This window comes from Episyrphus balteatus, chromosome 4 (assembly GCF_945859705.1).
Source record: "Episyrphus balteatus chromosome 4, idEpiBalt1.1, whole genome shotgun sequence".
Classification (NCBI taxonomy): domain Eukaryota; kingdom Metazoa; phylum Arthropoda; class Insecta; order Diptera; family Syrphidae; genus Episyrphus; species Episyrphus balteatus.
Window position 1 is genome coordinate 70,241,145 of NC_079137.1, and position 21,373 is coordinate 70,262,517.

General features: G+C 28.8%; 1 protein-coding gene across 11 annotated transcripts in view; it reads right to left on the reverse strand.

The window, feature by feature from the left end:
- Positions 1-21,373, reverse strand: part of LOC129918266 (CUGBP Elav-like family member 4) — a 993,834-nt gene that overhangs the window by 121,877 nt on the left and 850,584 nt on the right. Inside the window, exon 1 of one of the 11 annotated variants that reach the window (XM_055998718.1) lies at positions 11,839-12,431. The exons of 9 other annotated variants lie outside the window; for them this stretch is intronic. The gene's annotated coding sequence lies outside the window, so the exon portion shown is untranslated. Of the gene's footprint in view, positions 1-11,284; positions 12,432-21,373 lie in introns of those variants that run through there. One more of the 11 variants, XM_055998717.1, reaches the window with a different exon arrangement.

Sequence of the window (21,373 nt, forward strand, 5' to 3'; positions counted from 1 at the left end):
AAAAAAAAAGAAAAAGTTTCTTTTTTTTTTTGCACAAGTTAACTAAAATAACTTAATTTTAAGTCCTTTGTATCTCTTTATTTTCGTTATAGAACTTCACTTTACACCTCACCCTTATACATTTTTAACACTTCATTCCTTCTTCTACCTTATAGCACAACTTAACTCCAACATTATATTGGCCCCCCCCAAAAAAAAACTTTGAAGAACCATTGAAACAAAAGCGATTAAATGTGTCGTAGGATGAAACACAAAAAAAATATCCTTTCTGTCTGGGTTCGGGCCTTTACCAATACCCCGTTTTTCGTGTGCTGCAACTAACTTGGTTAGAAAAATACTCTCAAGAATCGTTTTTCGTTGTCGTTGGTTGTCCTTTATTTTTTATTTTTTTTTTATATTTTACTCTTCAATTTTCAGTGTGTCGTCATTTGGTCGTAGCTGTGTGTATATTTTCTTGCTCATTTCACATGCCAATGCCAATGTCGACCGACCAACATGGGAAACATTTGGGCGGAAAAGATCATTAGGCTCATATAGACAAGTTAAGTGGTTCTTAACGTCATATGGCTAATGTGATTCTATTCTAGGAAACTAAGGTAGACGATGACTACGACGACGATGAAAAGACATTCTCGTGGTTCTCCATATAAACGTTTGTAGAGTTGCGATTTTGTATGTTGAAGGGTTTAACCCTGGGAGCTATTTTGTACAGCAGGTGCATTTTTATATGGTTAGCCATTGTACCTTTAGGGCGTGCTAGGATTTTATTTTTATATTTTCTTTCGTTGTCGTCGTCATTTCCAATCTCTTCTTATGTGTCTATTTGTGACCTTTTTTTCAGCTAATATGGTTTAAATGTGTGTTCAAAATATAAAGGGTGAGAATTAAGTCTTATTTTTTTTTTTTTGGCTAAATCTGGTAAAAAATAAAAAAGACCAATCTAATTGCTCTTTAAATAGAAGATCTATACGAAAAAGGATAGAAGAAAATTGGAATACGAAATGAAAGAACATTGACATGGTTTTGAGGTAAGGTGGAAATTCCAAATGACATGTAAATTGATATTAAAATGCTGAAGAAATCAATAAGTTACTGTGACCATATTGGTTGTGAAAGAATTTTTGAATAAATGTTGAATAAGAAAATCAATTGAAAATAAGTTGTCGGTGGCTACAGACAATTATAGTCCTGCCAAATTTGGGTGAAAGGGTGCTTTCCTAGAGATATGAAAATTCGTAAAAAATAATTTCATAGGTATCTGGCTTAAAAATAGTAGGTACATGATAAATTTTAAATTTGAAGTTTTATGTTAGTTCCTTGAGAGAAAATAAAGCTTTTTGACCAAAATTACTCATCCTGGCATTAAGGGGATATACAAATTGAATGATCAAAAAAATAATTTTCTGTTAAATTTAACGTTATAAAAAAGTTCAAACTTTCTTACTTTTTCGTTTAGCAATATAAAAGCTTGAAAATGATCGTTGAACAATATAATTAGTCCAGTGCATTTATAATTTGACCCAGCAGTTTGTAAAACCCCCAAATTTTTTTTGCTCATTCGATAGAGCATTGGCTGAATATCATTACCCTGATTTTTCGGATTTTAGTTTTTGTTGAATATCTCGATTTCTATTTATCCTACATAAAAGTTGTTTACGAAAGAAAGGTAGGCAAATAAATTTCGCGTCTTTTATGTTAAAGACACTTTTTCGATATTCTGAATATTAAAAAAGTTACAAGTAAAAAAAACGAAAAAAATGACAATTTTCTGCTGCAAACATTTTAAAATGTTTGAAATTAAAAATTAATAATAACAGCTAAGTCAACATTCTAAGACTTTTTTGGCTTCAAGGTTTCCAAGGTATTTAAACAGGGTTGTTCAAAATTTGTTCCCATATAAAAGATGACACTTAAAAATAATGAAATAGGTTTTTAGGTAAAGTTAAGCCTTTCTATAAAAAAAAATAATTTTTGTTAGTTTAAAATTAAGTATTAATTAATATTCTAATTTTTAGGGTTACGGTATTTTAAGATGCATGTCATCTAAATTATTTAATCATTTGTTTTTCATTATATGAGTTTTCCTTTGATTAACTTAAATATTAAATACCTACGTATGGATATTTAAATGACATGTCTCCGTTATTTTGAAAAAAAAAAAAAAAAAAAAAATCACTAGAATCGTCTGAATTTTGTAAAAATTCGCGTTAGAAATTATATTTAAGTAGACTTTATATTAAAAACGTAAATTTTTTACCAAGACTGACAAAGGTTAGTATATTTATATATTTTTTATATTTAAAATTTACTTAGACTAGGTTTTTAAAGTATTTTTCTAAAAACATCTAAAAGCTTCTGAAATTTTAAAAATAAACATGATTTTTTTTTTTAATTTTCAGTATTAGCTTATCTTTCTTTCACTTAACTAATGCGCACCACCAATCAAATAAATTCAATTAATTAATAATTAGTAGTGGCTTGGTCCATTAAAATAGGTATAAAAATACAAATATTTCGATTTGAACTCCCGGAAGTATGCAATTTACATTTTTAAAAAATTTTTGAATATTTAAAAATTATAAAATAAATCGGTTTTCAATTCTGAGACTATTAGGAATATATTTCTTGCAACAAAGTTTGAAGCAATTTTAGTGACCGTTTTAAAAATTATTGTTATTTTTTGGTATTTGTAATTAAAGTTGAATTGTTATTCAATTTTTTTTTTTTTTGGAAATCAAAAAGATCTGTTGTAAAAATATTTTTATTTTATTTTGAAAATTCGACCTATTGGTTGACTATCACCAGCTTAAAGTGAAAACCTTCTAAATATGCCTAAAATATGCCAAATGAGTTCAAAATTAAAGCTTTTAGATCTAATCAACTTTTCGCATTTCGAAAACGAATGATTTAATGCGCTTGAAAGGTTAACAGCTTAAAATTTAAACTCACCGAAAGTCTAATTTTTGCAAATGTGATTTCATCCATATTGATATGGGATTCTTCTTATCTAAAACAAAGCTGACCTTAAAATTCATAAAATTAAGTTATTAAGATATGAAGTTAAATATAAAAATGTATTCAAAAATCTCAGTTGCTTTTTTAATCTTCCTGAAAAATTTAAGATTAGCTACTACACAAAAAATGTCCACACCTCCTTCTTCTGCGATCATAAATTCTTTCATTGACTCTGGAGTTTCAAAAAGTAATAAAAAAGTAAAACCTCACCACCAGACACACATTAATACAAAATAACCATATCTTTTGAAATATACGAGTCCTACGTACATTTATAATTCTGCATTTGGATTTTTTTTCTCCCTTAAAAACACAAAAATTATATTCTCTTAAATTTTATGTTTATTATATCCAATTCGGTGGTTTGGTTTTTTTTTTTTAATGCATCCCACCTTTATGCCACTGCAAAAAAAAAGAATCATTTTATGTGGTAACAACTTTTTTTAAAGGTACAACCAGAGAGAATATCAAAACCCTCAAACGACCTATTTGCGCATAAAGTAGTAGTATAGAAGGCAGCTATGGCGGGCGGCGGCACAATCACAAACATTAAAACTGAAGCCGACAATTTCGCATAAATAAAATTTTCAACGATTTTTACTCGCACACAGGATCTACACATATAAACTCATATATAGGCACTATGCCAGGTGGAAAGGTATTATGGTTTTATAATATAATTTTATAGCATGACGCATATATACGAGATACCGTCATCGTCATCTACATTAGATTAGGTTTATTGTGCAATTTCTAGACATTTCATGTTGTGGTGGATGGTGGCTAACAGCACAACAATGGTTCACTTCTGTATGAGTTGTAAAATTAATTTACAAGTGCACTAAAGTGCTTCAAAGGACTAAAATAAAAAAAACCAAATTTAGAGCCACCCCAATGTAATTTTATTTATTACACTGCAATGGCCTTAAATTGAAGAGTATCAAAAATTGGGGGAGACACACACACAGAACAAAAACCAAATAAAATTCCTAATCCTTGACGACGACAGGGAGACGTCCTTTTATATCCTTCAAAAAATCACACAAAAAAACAACGTCAAAACAGTATTATTGCCAAAGGCATTTCCTTCTCCAATTGATGATTGCCCAACAGAATAGAATGAAATTAATTTCCCAACAAAACAAAAAAAAAATTGTAATTAGATACATTTTTGAGTAAGAAGACAATAAAGTAGATAAAAATCCATAGGCAAAAATGCAAAAGCAAAACCAAACAACTGGAAACCGTTAAAGCAGGAAGTCAAGTCAAGTAAAAAAAAAGGATGAGATTTATACGAATTTCGAATTTCATTCACGAAAAACTGATACAAGAGATAAAGTGACTTTATTAGGCTTTTTTTCGATGCAAAAAAATAAAGACAGAGGGCGAACGTAGTAGAGTAGTATAGTAAATGTTTTTAAATTCATAACATGCTTTGACATTTTTGTCCCAATGTGCTGCTCTGTTTTTGATATGTCAGGACCTCTTGTACACACATCTCTTCTATTCTATATTTTATAAATAGATGAAATAAGAGAGTAGGAGAGTGAGAAGTTGATAGTATAATAGAGAATCTGGTCACGAGCATGAAGAAGTATCACTGTCATGAACATCGAAACAAGACGACAATGTGACGGCTGAGTGGATTTTATTTTGATTTGCTTTTTTAAGATGAACGATTTACCACCATTTAGTTGCAAAAGGGGGGAAGGATAGATAGATAATACACTCTTAACTTGAAATTTTGTCAAAATTTGGTGAATAAACCAGGAAAAACCAGTGAATTTATTAAAGTACAGTGAGTCAACATCGAAAAATTATCCATATTAGTCACTTAAAAGCCATCGCTCGAGTAGTGTTTCTCATTTCTTCACCGCATTAGAGAAAAATCACTCCACAAAATAACACAAGTTTAATTATTTTGTTTGACAAGATTAAAGCATTACATATTGACTTGAATTTTCATTAGATCCACATACTTCAATGCTGGTTTTGTGCACTATAAAATATTGTGGAACGTAAAATTTCATTTTATGACTATAAAAAAATGTGGAACGTAATATTTCAGTTTAAACGGCTCTTGTTTTAGGCCCAACTAATGATTTTGTGGAATGAATTCAATTTAAAGATCTACGTTCCTGCCTATTCATTTTGTGGAGCAAAACATATATTTCTTTTTTAAATCCACAAACTAAGGTTTTGGTCTAATAAATTAGAACGTGTTGTGGAATGTGTCTGGACAATGCCTTACTAAGAATTTTGCTTAATAATTTCATTTTTATTCTTTAGAAAAATAAAAGCAATGGGTTCCACATTACGTGATTTAGATAGTTTTGTCATTTTTTTTGGAAATTAAGCTTATAAATAATTTTATTAGGTTTTCGACTCCAATGAAGTTTATTGTAGAAAAATAATTTGTCTTAGAATGATAGATATCCATTGTGGAACGCATTATTACCAACTTAAAGTACTTTAAAATTGTCAAACGAACAAATTAAACTGCGAATAGAAGCTTTAGATTGTTACCGAAACGATCTTGTTTCAATATTCGTCATTCGTTTTGACTAAGTACTGCAAATTTGCTTTAGGGCACATAAAAAAAACTCACATTCATTTGAGAACTAAATTAAATTCGTAAAAAGGGATAGTGGAATGTAAAGTTAAACTTACTACGAAACCGTTTTATTTCTATTTTTGTATTGAAACTAAGAATTTAGCTGATTTTTCATTTTCTAAAAATAATAAAATAAAAGCATTCCACAATAACTTATGCCAAACTGCCAGAATTTAGAACTAGTAAGAAAAAATGTTTTTTTAGAATGTTACAAATATTCTAAAACGAACTAAAGTGCAAGGCAAGGTCTTAAGCGTTCAACATAAAACATATCTGGTATATTTTGTTTTCATTAAATCAAATGACTGAATCTGACCCAAGGCAGTTCAAGAACATTTAAAACTCTTCAAGCAAAGCTCATTAATTGAAAAAAGAAGCTGTGGAATGTATTGCTCAAAATTAAAGCAAGCGGTTTTGGATGAATATTAAATTTCCAAACCAGTACTAGGCTTAGGTGAAATAGTGTTTCATAATCGGAAACATTATAGAATGTCACATTTTTTAGCCTCAAAAAAAAAAGTCTGTTGATTTTAGAAATTAAAGTAAGTATTTTCTGACTTCTAAGTTGTGGAAAAGTCAATTTTTCCATCCAAACACAACTTAATATTAATGATTAACGAAAACTGTTTCGTGAACAAACAAATACAAACAAAAGAATAATCATGATGAATAAAATAGAGCTTTTATTTCCAGGTCCTTTTTGCCCTAATTTCTTCGAAAATTGTCAACATTTAAATGAATCCTGTTTTTTTTTTCTTTTCTATTTGTGTAAGTAAACACAAAAAACATTTAAAAACCTTTTAAAAATCTACTTTTAATGTTGTCTTAAGCAACCAACCATAAGAAAACACAGGAACAAAAAAATCAACAAATTCGTCCTTAATATACTTCTATACTCTACTCATACTGTTTTTCCACCTAGAAAAAGGAAGGTGACATATGATGGATGATATGTTTGCATTTCTAAAATTAATACCAATTCCTTTTAATGGATTAAATTGAAGAAAAAACACATACAAACAAGAATTACTTTTTTTTGTTGATTTCCAATATTCACGCATTCATCTGAGAAATAGATATTCAACCAACCTTATCCAATACTCCAAATACTCTCTCTGTCTCTCTTATTTTTTTTTCTTTTCTCCAAGATCTATCTACCCATGTTGTATATGGTATTATTTTCTTGCCTTATTTAATGGATAAGTATTGGGAGGAAGAAATCAATTTACCATAATGTGATAGGTACATAGTCTTTGGTATAAAAATGTACAATGGAAAGTAGTCTTTTTTTCCAGTTGACGTAACTATTGATTGATTAATCTGATAGACGATAATGTTTTCTTAACTACACCACACACTGTAAGGATACAAGATGGTGTTTGAACAATAGAAATAGTTTCGGCAGCTATCAAATGGTTCAGTTGGTTTTGGAAAAAGTTTATTTTTTGTTGCTGTCAGAAGGTAATTCTTTGAAGAAAACGATTGGAAAGTTTGTTGCTTAGGAAGTGGAAGGAGTTTCGAAACAGGAGTTTTTTGAGGATTAGTTTGCGTTGAAATTTAACAACAACTTTTAAGTCTTGTTGCTAAAAGTATTAACTATCAAATGGAGGTTTAAAAGTTAAAGAATCTTTAGAGGAATTTGAATACGTTCCATTCAATGTTCCACATTTGAGTAATTATTGTAAAATTTTTGATAATATTTTGAATTAAAGGAGTTTCGAAACAGGAGTTTATGAAGGTTTAGTTTGTGTTGAAATTTGACAACAACTATTAAGTCTTATTGTCAAAAATATGAACTATCAAATTGAGGTTTAACAGTTAAAGAATCTTCAGAGGAATTTGAATACATTCCACTCAAAGTTCCACATTAGAAAAATTAGTAAAATTTTTGAAAATAAAAGTAACAGCATGTTAAAATGAGAAGGGTCCTTTAACAAATAGTAGTTTATTTTAAAATTGTGGAACTTATTCCCGACAAATAGATTCCACAACCATTTTCATGCTTTGTTTTCGAGAAAATTTTATTTTTTTGGCGGCCGATTATCAGTAAAAATACTGAAAAAATAGTTAACACTTTGACTTCTATCATTCAATTGATATTTTAATGAGAAAGAAGTTGTGGAATCTAAATTTTGAAAACAAATTTTTTATTTAATTTTATTGATCAAGTTCTTAAAATGAAATTAACGGAAAGTTTTGGAGTTCTTAAAACCGAAGAGCCTCAGGTTCAAATGTGCAAAGTTTGACGCCTTCAAACACTAACTAAGTACCAAAGAATCTATCGCTGCCAACTTCATTTGCATTTACTTCTCCTTCCAATTGCCTATTCAATTCTCATTGGAGTAAGAAATCTTTCAATATTAATTAATATTTAAGTCAAAACTTTGTTGTAGCCAAACGACGTTTATATTTCGAACGATACCAGTGGATAAAGAGAATGAGAGAATAAAGGCAAAATATTTTTGACAGTAATTAACCGACAGTAAAATAAAGCAAACGAAGACTTCCGCCATTTCTCTACTGCTGCTGAATTGCTTCTCTCTTTTCACTATAGAAATTCTATGTATTGCGTGTTTCTTTAAAAAGTACCTACATACAACCAAGCCAAAAACCCCAGTCATACTTCAAGTTAAAATAGATTAACCACCCTCCATTAGAGCCGCAAGACCACAAAATAAATTATCATTTTAACCGAGCTTCAAGAAAAACACTTTTATACTTTTTGAGTAGTAGAAAGAGAGATAGAAGAAGAAAGATATTGTATAATATGGCATATCCTTAAGATATAAATGTATCTACATTGAAAGTTTAGCTTCTATTTCACAGACAAATCTGAACTTTACCCTCTAGACAGTAAATTGCTTACTTTTTATCCCAGAATACAATATAGAAATATTAAGCATCCTTCTTCTTATCCTCTCTCTTTCTCTGTTATCCTCTTGAATCTTATAGGAAAATTTGTATACACCATTTAAAAGGACCCATAGGTATTGCAAATAATTTTCAAGTTTTACCTAAAACTTCTCTCCTGACTTATACAACTTGTTCTTGTTCTTCTTCGTTGGTTTTTTGGGCCACCAACGAACCAGAGTATCAAAAAATATAAGCAACATTGTTGAAAGGTATAACTCTGGTACTGCGTATAGAAGTAGTTAGTATATAACCTATCAAGGATTAAAGAGAGAAACATTGCTCTGGCGCTGCTGAGCTGGCCTACTTTACCGCACTCTCAGTTTCACAGGCATAGTCTTTTTCCAAAGTCGAAGTCAGAGTGTATACGGAAGATGCCGCAAAGCAGCGCAAAAATGTTTATGAATCCCTGGAGGGATATTGTTGAAATGAAATTTGATTAGCAGGCTTTATATAAGAGGCATACTAATCCATCTTAACCATTTTCTTTTTTGTGTTTGGTAACCATGGTTTTTGGTGGGGTTACACGATGCTTCAGTCTTCTACTTTTTTTATTTTGTTCTATAGCCTCCTTCCTTGCTTTAAGGATCAGAAATCATTATTTGGGCATTTGGGTGCTTTTTTTTGTTGTTGTTTCTTTTGCTTTTTTGAATTGAGGGCAGTATGGTGTGGTCCCGAGTGATGATGGTGGCAGTGTGGTGGTAATTCATCATTTTACTCTTGAGTTGAAAGAAAAAGTTTTTTTGTTTTGTTTTATTTTTTGGATTTTCTTTTTTTTTTTTCTTGTGTTTTCTAATTTTCTGCTGAAACACAGAACACACCTTCTGTGTGTATTTTGGGAAAACTCTACTTGGCAAAATGTATCCTAAAGGTATCTTTTATTTTAATGGGGCAGAAGGTATATGCTGGGGAGGTATATATTTAATTGAATACTGGCAGTTTTTCTTGTTAGCCACTATGGCATTTTTTTTTTAATGGATGACTTGAGCCCTTGAATTTCAGAGAAATGTCTTTATGTTTGTTTTGTGTTCCCTCAGGGTTTTTTTGTTTTTATCGGAGGAATAATTAAAAATATTAAATAGATTTATAATTTTTTACTGCCTTTTTTTTAATATATCTGTAAATTTTTATTTACAAGACTAGAAATAAATTATTTTAAGAATAAATTTTATTGAACAAAAAGTTAAATAACTGCGTTAAATTGAAGTTTTAGCAAATGATAGAAAATAAAATATAATCATGTTCCATACTATTTTTCACGTGGAACTGAAGTATAGTAAACGAATTTCCACAAAAAATACAATAATCATGGAAAATGTTTGAATACAAATTTTAAACCCTTATTATTATCTGTTTTTAAGTTTCTAATTTTTAAGTTTTCTTCCGGTCGTACGTAAAGAATGTGAGATGGCTTCTTTAACATTGTGGAACGTATTCATCTTTCATTTCACAAAGGGTGAGTTTAAGACTTTATTTTGAAAATTTTTAGAAAAATTGAAACTAGCGTACGCTGAGCCAGGGCCCCGGAGCAAAACGAATTTTTTGTTCTCTTAATCAAATGAGATAATAGAAGCAAGGTAAGTTCTATTAATAACTGAAACCCAAAAGTTTCTTCAAGGTCTGGTTGCTGAGATATTTGCAACCAAACATACATATTTTTGTCATTCCGAGGCCGATATTTTCTGACCAAAGTCTCGAAAACGGTTTTGTATTAAAGATATGACTTTCCTGTGCATTTAGGAAAAAAAAAAAATTTTTTAAAGATTTTCGAAAAACTCCAAGGGATACCACTTGTCGAAAAAAATACATTTTAAAAAATTACCTCCGAATTAATTGAGGGAGACATAAAAAGAAAGGTCTCTTTAAGCTCTATTTATAACTGAAAACCAAAAGTTTCTTGGAGGTCTGATTCCTGAGATATTATATCCAAATAAACAAATATTGTTTATAATATGAGTTATACATATTCCTATTTTTATATTATGTATATTTTAATTGATGGAGTTAGTTCGTAGCGTCCATAAGACGGTCACTTATCCAAAAAATTGCTAATTCCTGTAGAGAACAACAATACTTACAAATTGTTTTTATTATTTTTTTAAATTTAAATTTTAATTATAATTATAGTTAATTATAATTATGGTTAGACAGTACAAAAATCAAATATTTTTAAACACCAACAAAAATTAATATTTTGTTACACAAAAATTGAAACAAAACTTACATTGAACATATAATAATATATTTCACAGTTTTGTTAAAAAAAAATTTGTATTAAAAAAAAAAACCACAAAACATTTATCACATCAAACATTCCAATTAGGACAAAAAATTTTGTTTTTTTTTTATTTAAGCTGATTTTTATTTTTATTTATAAAAAAAATCAAAAAAACAATCATTCCACCCAAAAAGTAAAATGAAATCTTATCAAAATCTTCAATTTTGAAAAAATAAATAAAAAACAAAACGACATTTTCACAACAAGAAGACACTGGAATTTGAAACCACACTAAAAAAAAAAAACATTTCAAATCCAAGGGGGGATGTGATATATCCTTTTTCAAGTTTTTTTTTCTGAAATATTCCAATTAAATGTATTTTTTCTAAGAATTTTGTTTTCAAATTTTGAAGATATCACATTGAAACCCATGGAAACCTTTGAAACACTACCAAACAAAAACAAATTTCCACAAAACGTTTTCAACTACAATTTTTTTGTTTTTTTGTTTAATTTTAAATTCTTACTTAGAAACTTTTGATACCGCGCTCCTTTTTGTTTACATAGATTGTTTTTTGGGGATCTTAATGTTTATTTTGTTAATTAAATTTATGTGTAAAACGTTGAAGAAGAAATAAAATGTCTAAGGATAATGATGATGTGTTTTCTCCCTGTATTTTTTTTTTTTTTTAAATTGTATTTAAAATGAATCCGATTTCTGTTTTTTAAAGTTTGTTTAATTTGCCTCAGGCATTGATGCCATTTTTTGTGTGTATCTTTGTTTGTTTGTGTTGTTGGTCGAAGTTTGCTTTATATAACCAGCACATATACACGCTGTTGAGGAACTTTTTTACTATTTTTTTTTTTTTTTTTGTATAAAATAATTTATTTTTTATGTTTTAAGTTGCTACTATTAATTTTGATTTTTTTTACTCCAATTTTATTTTTGTATCTACATTATATGCATATGTGTGTATATATAGTTTTTTTTTTCTACATAAATAGTTTATAATTTAATTTTTCTATAGCAGTTTGTATTTTTTTTTATATTATTTTTTAATTAAAATTTAGCTCATCTTACGTCAGGCACAAACTGGATACAGAACTAAGCATCAAAGAAACGAAAATTAATTACGAATGGCTTTGTGTCCTTTTTTGCTATTGAGTAGTAGTGTGCATTTTTGTTGGCTCGTTTGTTTTGTTTTATTTTATTTTTTTTTTTTTTGTATATCTATTTAAGGAGATTTAGTGTTTCTTTTCCCCTTGATCCTTGAAGATGTATTTTTTGTTTTAGACAATCGGATTGATGAAGATCTCTTCAAGTAGTTAAATGGTAATCTCTTCTTCTTTTTCGTTTAATGAACTTTATCCACTTTAATTGCTGCTTGTAGAAAGAGATATTTGGTTGTTGTTGCTGTTGTTGTTTTTGTATTTTTCTTTTGGTATTTCGAAACCAAAATAAGAGATTATTTTTTGTTTTGTTGAACTTTTTGGATTTTTATTTAAACGTTTAGCTGGATACTATGGTACTCTATCGATTTGATGGACGTTTTTTTTTTTTTATTTTATTTTTTCGCTTTTCTTTAAGTTTTATTTTATTTTATATATTTTATTTATATATTTTCTTTTAATTGATGTAGTATATACTCTTTTTTTGTTCGATTCCATTCACTCAGATCTCCATGGAAGTCTCGAGATGGCGATACTTCATCATCAACGACCTCATGGTTAATTGAATTTCTGTAATGGATTGTTATTTGTTTTTTTATTTTATATAAAAAAAGAATTTATTTATTTATATTTTTATAAAAAAAAAATTATCAAAAAAAAAACATATTAGTTTTTTATTTATTAAAAATGTAAAAACAACAAAAATTGTTCAAAAAAGACATTTATATAATAAGGAACTATATAATATGCTTTTATTTTTTTTTTTTTTTATTTTTCACAAAATATTTAATAATTAATTATAAATAGTAAATAACATAACAATCCGAAAAAAAAAAATTTCCAAATATATATTTAGTTTTTTTTTTTTGGTTTGGTTTGTATAAAATTCTGATTTTTTAGAATAATATACGAATTTTGTCTTTTTCACTTCACAAATATACTTGCCAATTTATTTGTTTTTTTGTTTTAATAATTTTTTGTTTTTTAATCCAGATAGTTTTTTTTTTTTAAATCGCCAATTGATTGATATTTTTTTGAATTTTGATTTTTTTTGTAAATATATATTTTTTCAATTTTTACTTTTTTTTTTTTACAAACAACATCGACAACAGCACCATAGTAAACAACATCAAATATTTTTTTGTTTTTTTTTTTTACTTTTTTTTTTATTTATTTAAATTGCACTTTTTTTTTTGTTTTGAAGACTTTTTTATCTAAATTAAATGTTAATGGATTTTTTTTAATTGTTCGTGTGGAGATTATATTCGTTGGGACTATTTAAAAATACGGAGGGAGACGAGAAATACTTTCGCTAATGATAAGTTTAATTTGTAGTCTTTCTAAAATTTTAACAAAAAAAATATAAAACTATAAATAAAAAAAAAAATAATAAATAAGTTTAAATTAATATAAATACCAATTTCATACTTCTAAAAATACTTTATACACTGATCAAAAAAATTTGCATCAAGATTTTTTAAGAAAAAACAAAGTGTAGAAACAAAATTTAGAAAATAATAAAGTAAAACTACAAAATTTGTTGGTTTTTTGTTTGACTTTTAAGGAATTCTTTTTGTAGAAAAGTTATTTAGCTGGAAGTATTTTCTCTTTAAAAATATTTATATTTACATATATAGGTCTAAAGAAACTGAAATATGTAGTAATTTCAATTTATCAAAAATCCTCTTTATATCAAAATTTGAAGAAAGTAAAAAAAATTGATTTGGTCCACTTCAGCACATTAATTTAAGCGAAATTAATAACGCGGAGAGGTCTTACAAACAAATTATTAAATGTCCCTCCCGTGACAATACAATTTTTTTTGTAATAAAAACTATGCATTTTTTTAAATAAAAATTAAAATCTGATAGTTTATGCAATGCTCGGAAGCAATATCTCTTTTTTCCCACCCGTTGCAAAAAAATCTAGTTATTTTTCCGCAAAACAACAGTGTTTCCTTGCAAAACTATTGTTTAAAGACATGTATATTTAACATGGTCATGAAAAAAATTGAAAAAAAAAGATATATAAACAAATGTCCCACCCGTGACGATTATAATGTGCAAAATGCTCAATATCAGTAATTTTATACAAAATATTATAGTTTTATTTGTTTAAGACGTTTATTTTTGTAGAAAAGAAGCTGCTTTTGTAGCTTAAAGCTTTGAATGCTATTAAATAAATTGAAATACAAAAAAAAATGTAAAGTTATGAAGAAAATAAAAAAAAAATTTTTAGTTTTTATTTATTTAATTTTTTTAATTCAATAGATATATGAGAATCACCCATATATTATATTGAAATTGTTCAAAATTTTCCTATTTTTTGAAAATCAACTAGTTTATGATTTTTTAATTATTTTTTTAAAAACTTAAGTGTTTGAAAATTCAAAAATTGATACAAAATATCGTTATTTCGATTAAAAATTTTGGTATCCTCCCTAAACGAAAAATAAAAAAACAACATCTTGACCAGTTCAAAACCACCTAAAAAGTAGTTTAACCCACTTATTCAAAAAAAACATATCACTTTAAATGTCTTTAAAATTCTTACCACTAGGTATGTATGTTTCTAGTAATTATTATCTTCCCCAAAAAACTTAAAAAACAACTAACCAAATTTCCCAAAAAACTTGTTCTTCATTAAATAACAAAAAAAAAAAACATACTTCAAAAACCCAAGATAATTGACAAAAAACTTTATAAGGTATTCAAGTCATTAGTAGAAGTCCTTTAGCCAGCAACAAAAAAAAAAAAAAAATAAATAAAATAAAGTAAAGAGAAAATTATGTCAATCTTAACCAAAAGTCCTATATAGAAAATAAGAAGAAGAAGAAAAACCATCCTTGACAAAGTTTGTCTTTTCGTCGTCATCGTTGTTGGTTGTCGTTCTCGTTACCCATGCAACCACAAGCAATGTCAACAACAAGAAATGTATTTATATATATATAAATTGGATACATATATATAGCAAATATAAATATGTAACCGAAAAATTGTGTGTTTCAAAAAAACAACAAAAGTATCCCAACACGAGAGGAGATTCATCTTTATACTTCAAAGGACCCTATGTCTAGTTCCCATGGTTTCTATACAAAAAAAAAAACAACAACAACAAAATAAGAAGAAGAAGAAAATCACAGCAGCAACAGCATCATCTCGGGGGTGGTGGCATTGGAGCAACAACAACAACATTTTCTGAGAAAAACCCTGGAGACTAAAACAGAAAATACAAAAATTGGTTGCTCTCTCGCAAAACGTTTCAATAATTACTTTGGTCCTTATTTGTGGAGAAAATTTTACGCATGGCGAAATGTTTTTCTTTTCCCTTTCCTCCTCCAACTCAACTCTCTGATGCTCCAACTCCTGTTCTGTTGCTATTCTACCATAACCATTCACCACCACCATCATCCACCTACGCCATCTTTCTTAGTTCTCATTCTCATAGTGCTCCTCTCTTCACCTCATCTCTACCGCCACCTATTGGCTTGAATGTGTTTTATTTGACAGACTTAATTTAAATATTATTTTTCAGGATGTATATTTTTTTTCTATTTTTTTTATTTTGTTGTTTTCTTTTGGTCCTTTTTAGCATGTCTAATGAGTTTCTTTGAAGTTTTAATTTCACTCTGTGTGTGCGTGTGAGTGTGTGTGATGGTTGTGAAAGGTTTTGTAGAGGGAGAAATTATTTTTGTCCTTTTTTTAAGGTAATTTTCATCAGGAACACAGGAACAATCTCAGAAGTGTGTTATCTTTCACCCACCACAACTACATCCGAGAGTGATGCTGAGATTGGAATTGATATCAAAATTGTTTATCGATGCTTTTTTGGTGTTAATAAATGGTACACACTTAATGAGAATAAAAGATATCTTTAAACAGATGAAGAAGTAAAAGATCTTTCAAGTGGATATTATTATTTGGATCACTTGGAATGTTTTTGAATTAGAGATTTCTATCTATCATTTTTTTTTTGTTTCTCATTTCGTAATACATTTTGAGAACGCATCAGAGTGTTCATAAATGGTTAGAATCCTAATTATATGAAACAAGAAATAAAAGCTTTTGATGTTAAATGAGTGAAGAAGGATATTTTGTGATGATTAACCATGTAATAAAAGTAAAAACACAAATTAATTGGCACAAGGAGTTATTGAGAGATATCAAAGTGATAACGATACGATTTTAATATGCTCACAAATATTTGAGTTTAGGATTCCTAAAATGTTTATTATTTTCTTTGAAATTTTGTTCATTTGATGAAAATTAGCTGAAGATATTAGGTGAATTACTGGAAATAAAAATTTATCTTTTGCCACACGAATTTTTTTTTTACAGAAACCAAAGTCCGACAAAACTTTTTTTATAAGGATGAGTTGTTTTTTACTAAATTATAGCTTGAGGATTTTCTAAAGAATGTCCTTTTTCAACGTATTTTGTTCAATCATATTGAATATGTAAATATTTCTTTTTTTCCAAATTTTTCCGGTTCTTTTTTTTGTCAACGAACTTGGAAAACAATTTCTAACTTATGGGTGTTTCTTAAAGTTCGATACGTTCACTAGTATTTGTTCGTCTTTAAGCATCCATATCTCAGCAATCGCTGATTGCACAAGAAAATTAAGAAGGGTTTTGCTAAGTTAGAAATATCGAGAAAACCAATAATGTTGAATGTGCTTTTTACGTTTAAGACCCTATAGTGTTTCGATTAAATCTTTGAGTGTTTTTTTTTTTGTTTTTAAGCATTAATATTGATAAAAATATTTGAATTTATGGAAAAAAATGTCAAAAAATTTGTTTTCAAAAATTTTGTAAGTTTTTTTAATGACTTCAAAAAATTGAATACCTACCAGACATTGTTTATAAAGAAATGTTAGGCAAATGAGTCTGCAGTAAAATGTTTATATTCAAATTTCAAACTGTATGAAAAGATGAAGGGAATGCAGTCAGTAAAATTGCAGTTGTGTATTACAACTTTTACTGCAAAATGAAAATCAGCAGGAAGTTTCAACATTCTTACTATATCAAAAGCACGAAAAGAACGCAGTCATTTTAGTACCAACTGTGGTTAAGTAGTTACAAAAAAGCAAAGAATTTAAAGTAAATGATTAGAAGGATCAAGTATATTGATTGTAAGGATTACTATATGCAGTATTTTTATTTACTGAATCAATTTTTTTTTTAAACCGATTGAAGGATTTTTTTTAAACTGTTTTTTTGTAGACTACACAGAGAAAAATAGACCACATAAAATAGAACAAAAACAATAAGATTTCTCTATGGTTTTCATCCAAGAAGGAAACCTTATTAAAACAATCGGGTTTTCCTTATTGTTTTAAAATCTGCAAAAAAATAAAAAAAACGATGACCAGGCTGGGAATCGAACTGGAGACTTCAAATCATTAGTCGCCCACCTTACCACCTGGACCAACCTGCCATGAAAATATTGATAGCAATTTTTGTTCTAGTGCTAAGTTGCAAAAAAAACAACTTTTCAGTCAAATTTTAATAAGATTTTCTCTATAAAAATAATAAGAAATCTCCTTAAAAAAACCTTATTAATCGTTGATTTTAATAAGATTTCCTTATGAAATGTATGGAAGGTAAAACAATATGGCAATCTGTTAGTTTTTAGCGGGTCATATTTTTCTCTGTGTAATAATTTTTTACAAATGGTATTCCAAAAATCTACATATTGGCATACCTTCAAAAAAAAAAAGTTTTTAATGAAATGGCTAAAGAAAATCCTTAAGATAACGAAGAAAAAATAACAAAAATAATAAAAAATTATTAAAATTATTTTTATTTCAAGTGGAGTGATTGAATATAATTCAATATAAGTTCAAGTGACCTCAACTCCAAAAATTTATAAAGCGTTTCGCCCAGGTACGACAGTGGGCTCATCAGTTAGATCTTAGTAAGGGTACGACAGATCTAACTGATGAGCCCACTGTCGTACCTGGGCGAAACGCTTTATAAATTTTTGGAGTTGAGGTCACTTGAACATATATTGAAAATCCTTAAGAATAAAGAAATTCCTTAAGGTGAATGCGACTCTTCCTCTACTTTCGCCAACCCCACTTCTACTAGCAATAAAACCAGAAAAAGAACTTGATTAATTCTCTATTCTTAGTGACTTTTAACTCACGTAGGGGAACAGTTGAAAGTGTAGGTCACTAGACCTTGGTTTTCCACGAGTTACATAGCCTCTCTTTCGCCCACTTGTTTCCTCTCGTTCTAATGAGATGACTTTTGGAAGAAAAGGTTAAAACTGTAGGTCACTAAGGCCTACTGACTTACACTCTCAATGAGCCAGGAGCTGTTAGCACTCAATAGTTTCTATTAAACTTCCTTGTTAACTAATAGGTTACGTATATTCTTCCCAAGAAGAAGTTGAGAGTGTAGGTCACTAGGTCCTTATATCACTTATATCATCATGTTGTGATTGAAGCAAGTTTTTTAGTTTCCTGTGCAAAAATTCAGTTCTATCCAGTTCTCTTAACTCAAAGATAATATTAGATAAGAGGTTGCATAAAAGTCAAACAAAATTCTTTTTTTGTCAACTCTACCTAATTGCCAAGTATTTCCATCAAGAAATCTCAAGTAATTAACTCAATGAAAGTTCAATGACATAACTTGAAAACCCCCCACTTGAATAAGAGAGAGAGAGATTTTTCAAAGAAGAAAAAAACATTCCCTCTAACGGAGAATTATATAACAATTCTACTGTGACCGAACCTAATCATGGTTTATTCTTCCACCACAGTTACCATTTAAGTTATACAAAAAAAAAAAAAAAAACTAAGAGAACTTCAAAGCAAGCTTCTTATACTTGTATATACCTATTTTTTTTTTTTCAACAAAATAGCAATTAAGATTTCATAACAGGAACTCTGATTCTGTAATACACACAGCATCCTCCTTCCCCCTCCTCCCCTACCTCCTAAGTTTCCTTATAATATGAAATGAAATACAAGAACGTTGTATAAGGAACGGAGATTGAAATTGAATGCCAAAAGAGTAAAAGTTAGTAAAAGACGAAGATACTTAAAAAAAAATAAGAAAAAAAGAAAAAAATAATAAAAGAAGATACCAACTACTACTAAAAGCCAGGAACTAAAACCACGGTTAATCATAAAGAAGGTTCCTATACTCTAACCAGCACCCACACTTAGACACACACACACACATAGAAATCATATAAAACCCCGACGAGAGTTCTTGTTTCGTAGAGAGGTTAAGTAGATTGCCAGAAGATGAGGTTTCACGTGGAGAGACGAAATCCCTAGACCCAGGTATCAGATACCTGAAGTCATTACAAGTGATTTCGCTTAACATGTGTAGTTTCATACATCACTTGAACCTGGTGGTTTTGATCCTTTTACAGAAAATATAGTTGGAGTGCGGGAGGAAGAGTTGTCTCTTCTTCTTCCATCTTTCCATCAACTGCAATTTTATGAGCGTATATACAAACACATACATAAAAGATATACACGAAAGCGAATCATCCTTTGTTCGACACTTAACTGTAAAAGGAAATTGAACTTCGGTCTCGTTGGATGTTGTTGCTTTTGTTGTTGTTGTCATGTTGTTGGCTGGTGCATGTTTTTTCTTCCTTCTGCATCAGCTCAAAGTGAATGTATATATGCTTCCATAATAAAACGTGAACAGATTCTTGTTTCTAATGAAAAAGCCAAAAGGATTTAAAGCTTCTCTAGAAGGCTTAGGCAAGGTAGAGAATATATAGACTAGACTTTCCTTTCCTACATACAATATAACCATCATCAGGAAAGATCCTGTACAAAGCAGAGCAGAAGAGGAACACAGAACATAACTATGGTACAGTGATTTCGAATATAAATCCTCTGTACGATGAGTAGTAGTAGGTACCTAGTTGTAAGGAAGGTAGGTTTTAAACCAACCTACAAAGGTGAGAGGTCCTATACCTTTTACAATCTTCTATGTCTAAGCATAGAATGTAAAGGAATGCATTTTCCAGAGATATAGAAGAAGAAGCTTTATGTGAGAGCTGGTTATGCTCTACTCTCTTGTTCAACGAACTAATCATACACCTTGTTCTTCGGTGGAAATAAGGCTTTTTCGGTTACAAGACTATTGACACGGTAATAGCGCTAAGGGTTTTATATGGAAAGAGTGAATTTTGATTTGTGTGTGAACATAGACGTTATAGGAAGACAGGAGTGGAGTTGCGGAAAAATTAAATTGTCAGAACTTTGAATTACAGCTTAACTAAACATTTTTTTGGTTTGGAAAGATTTAAAGCCATAAGAACTCTTGTTTGCTGATATGGTCCTAAAAATTCTTTTAACTTTGATGAATAATTATTGTTAGTTTCTTCAAAGTAGAAATAAAAAATTCCGTAAAGTTGAAATAAAGAAGGAGTTACAATTTCGAAAAACTTATGAGGTCTTAAAGTATCCTAAGGAAAAACAATAATTGGATTAAAAAGTTTTTATTATTTTTACAAAAAAATTAAGGTTCCTTTAACAGGTTTTCAGACGTATGTAAATGTCACATTTGCTATGAGGTCTTAATACAAGACCTCAAGAGCTGATGGAATATAGAAAAGTTCATACGACGCTGTGTAGATATTAATTAAAGCAGGAACGAAATTCAGAAATATAGTAATAAGACCCCTTTGATTGAAAACCGAAAATAATAGAGGTCTTAAGGAAAATTTGAGAGGGAGAAAAGAATGCTTCTTCAAGCCAAAAAAAAAAACAAATATTTTGATGCGAATTTGTATATTCTCTAAACCCTAGAGGCCAGGGGTCTTAGGATCAAATCTAATTTCAACAAGAAAAACACAAAAACAGATTTTTTATAAAATATGTAATATTATCTTGAAACTCCTTACAACAAAATAAAAATTCTGAGGTCCTAAAAATATATTTTTTTTCCTAGTCTCAAATCATTGAATATTTATATAATAGTTTGAAGCTTATAGTAAGAGTAAGGGCCTTAAAAATACTGTTTTAAAAGTGCAATCTTTAAGAAATATAAAAATATATGGAGGAAATTTTATATTTTTGGGATAGAACAAGGGGTCTAAAATAGCTTTCAAAAAGTCTTTAGAATTTAATTTCAAGTACTCGAAATTACTTGGAAGCTTTTTTTTAATGAAAGATAAACATATTAAGAGGCTCTTGATGAAGATTTATTATCATACGTTTTTGTTTTGTTGGGGTCTTAAAATGCTTTAAGCGAAAATAAAATGATTTCAACTAACATTGACTAAAAATGCTTCGTAAGTTCCTACTCGCTTAGCTAGTAAGATACTCATATGGATTTTTCATCATAAGGAGGTCCCAAAAAAACAAAAAAACTATTTCGGACCTCCAATTTTTTCAAAGGAAAATCCATTAAAACCTCAGATTCTAACTCTTTAATTTATATCCTAACCCAACTCCAACCATGTGCGGTATT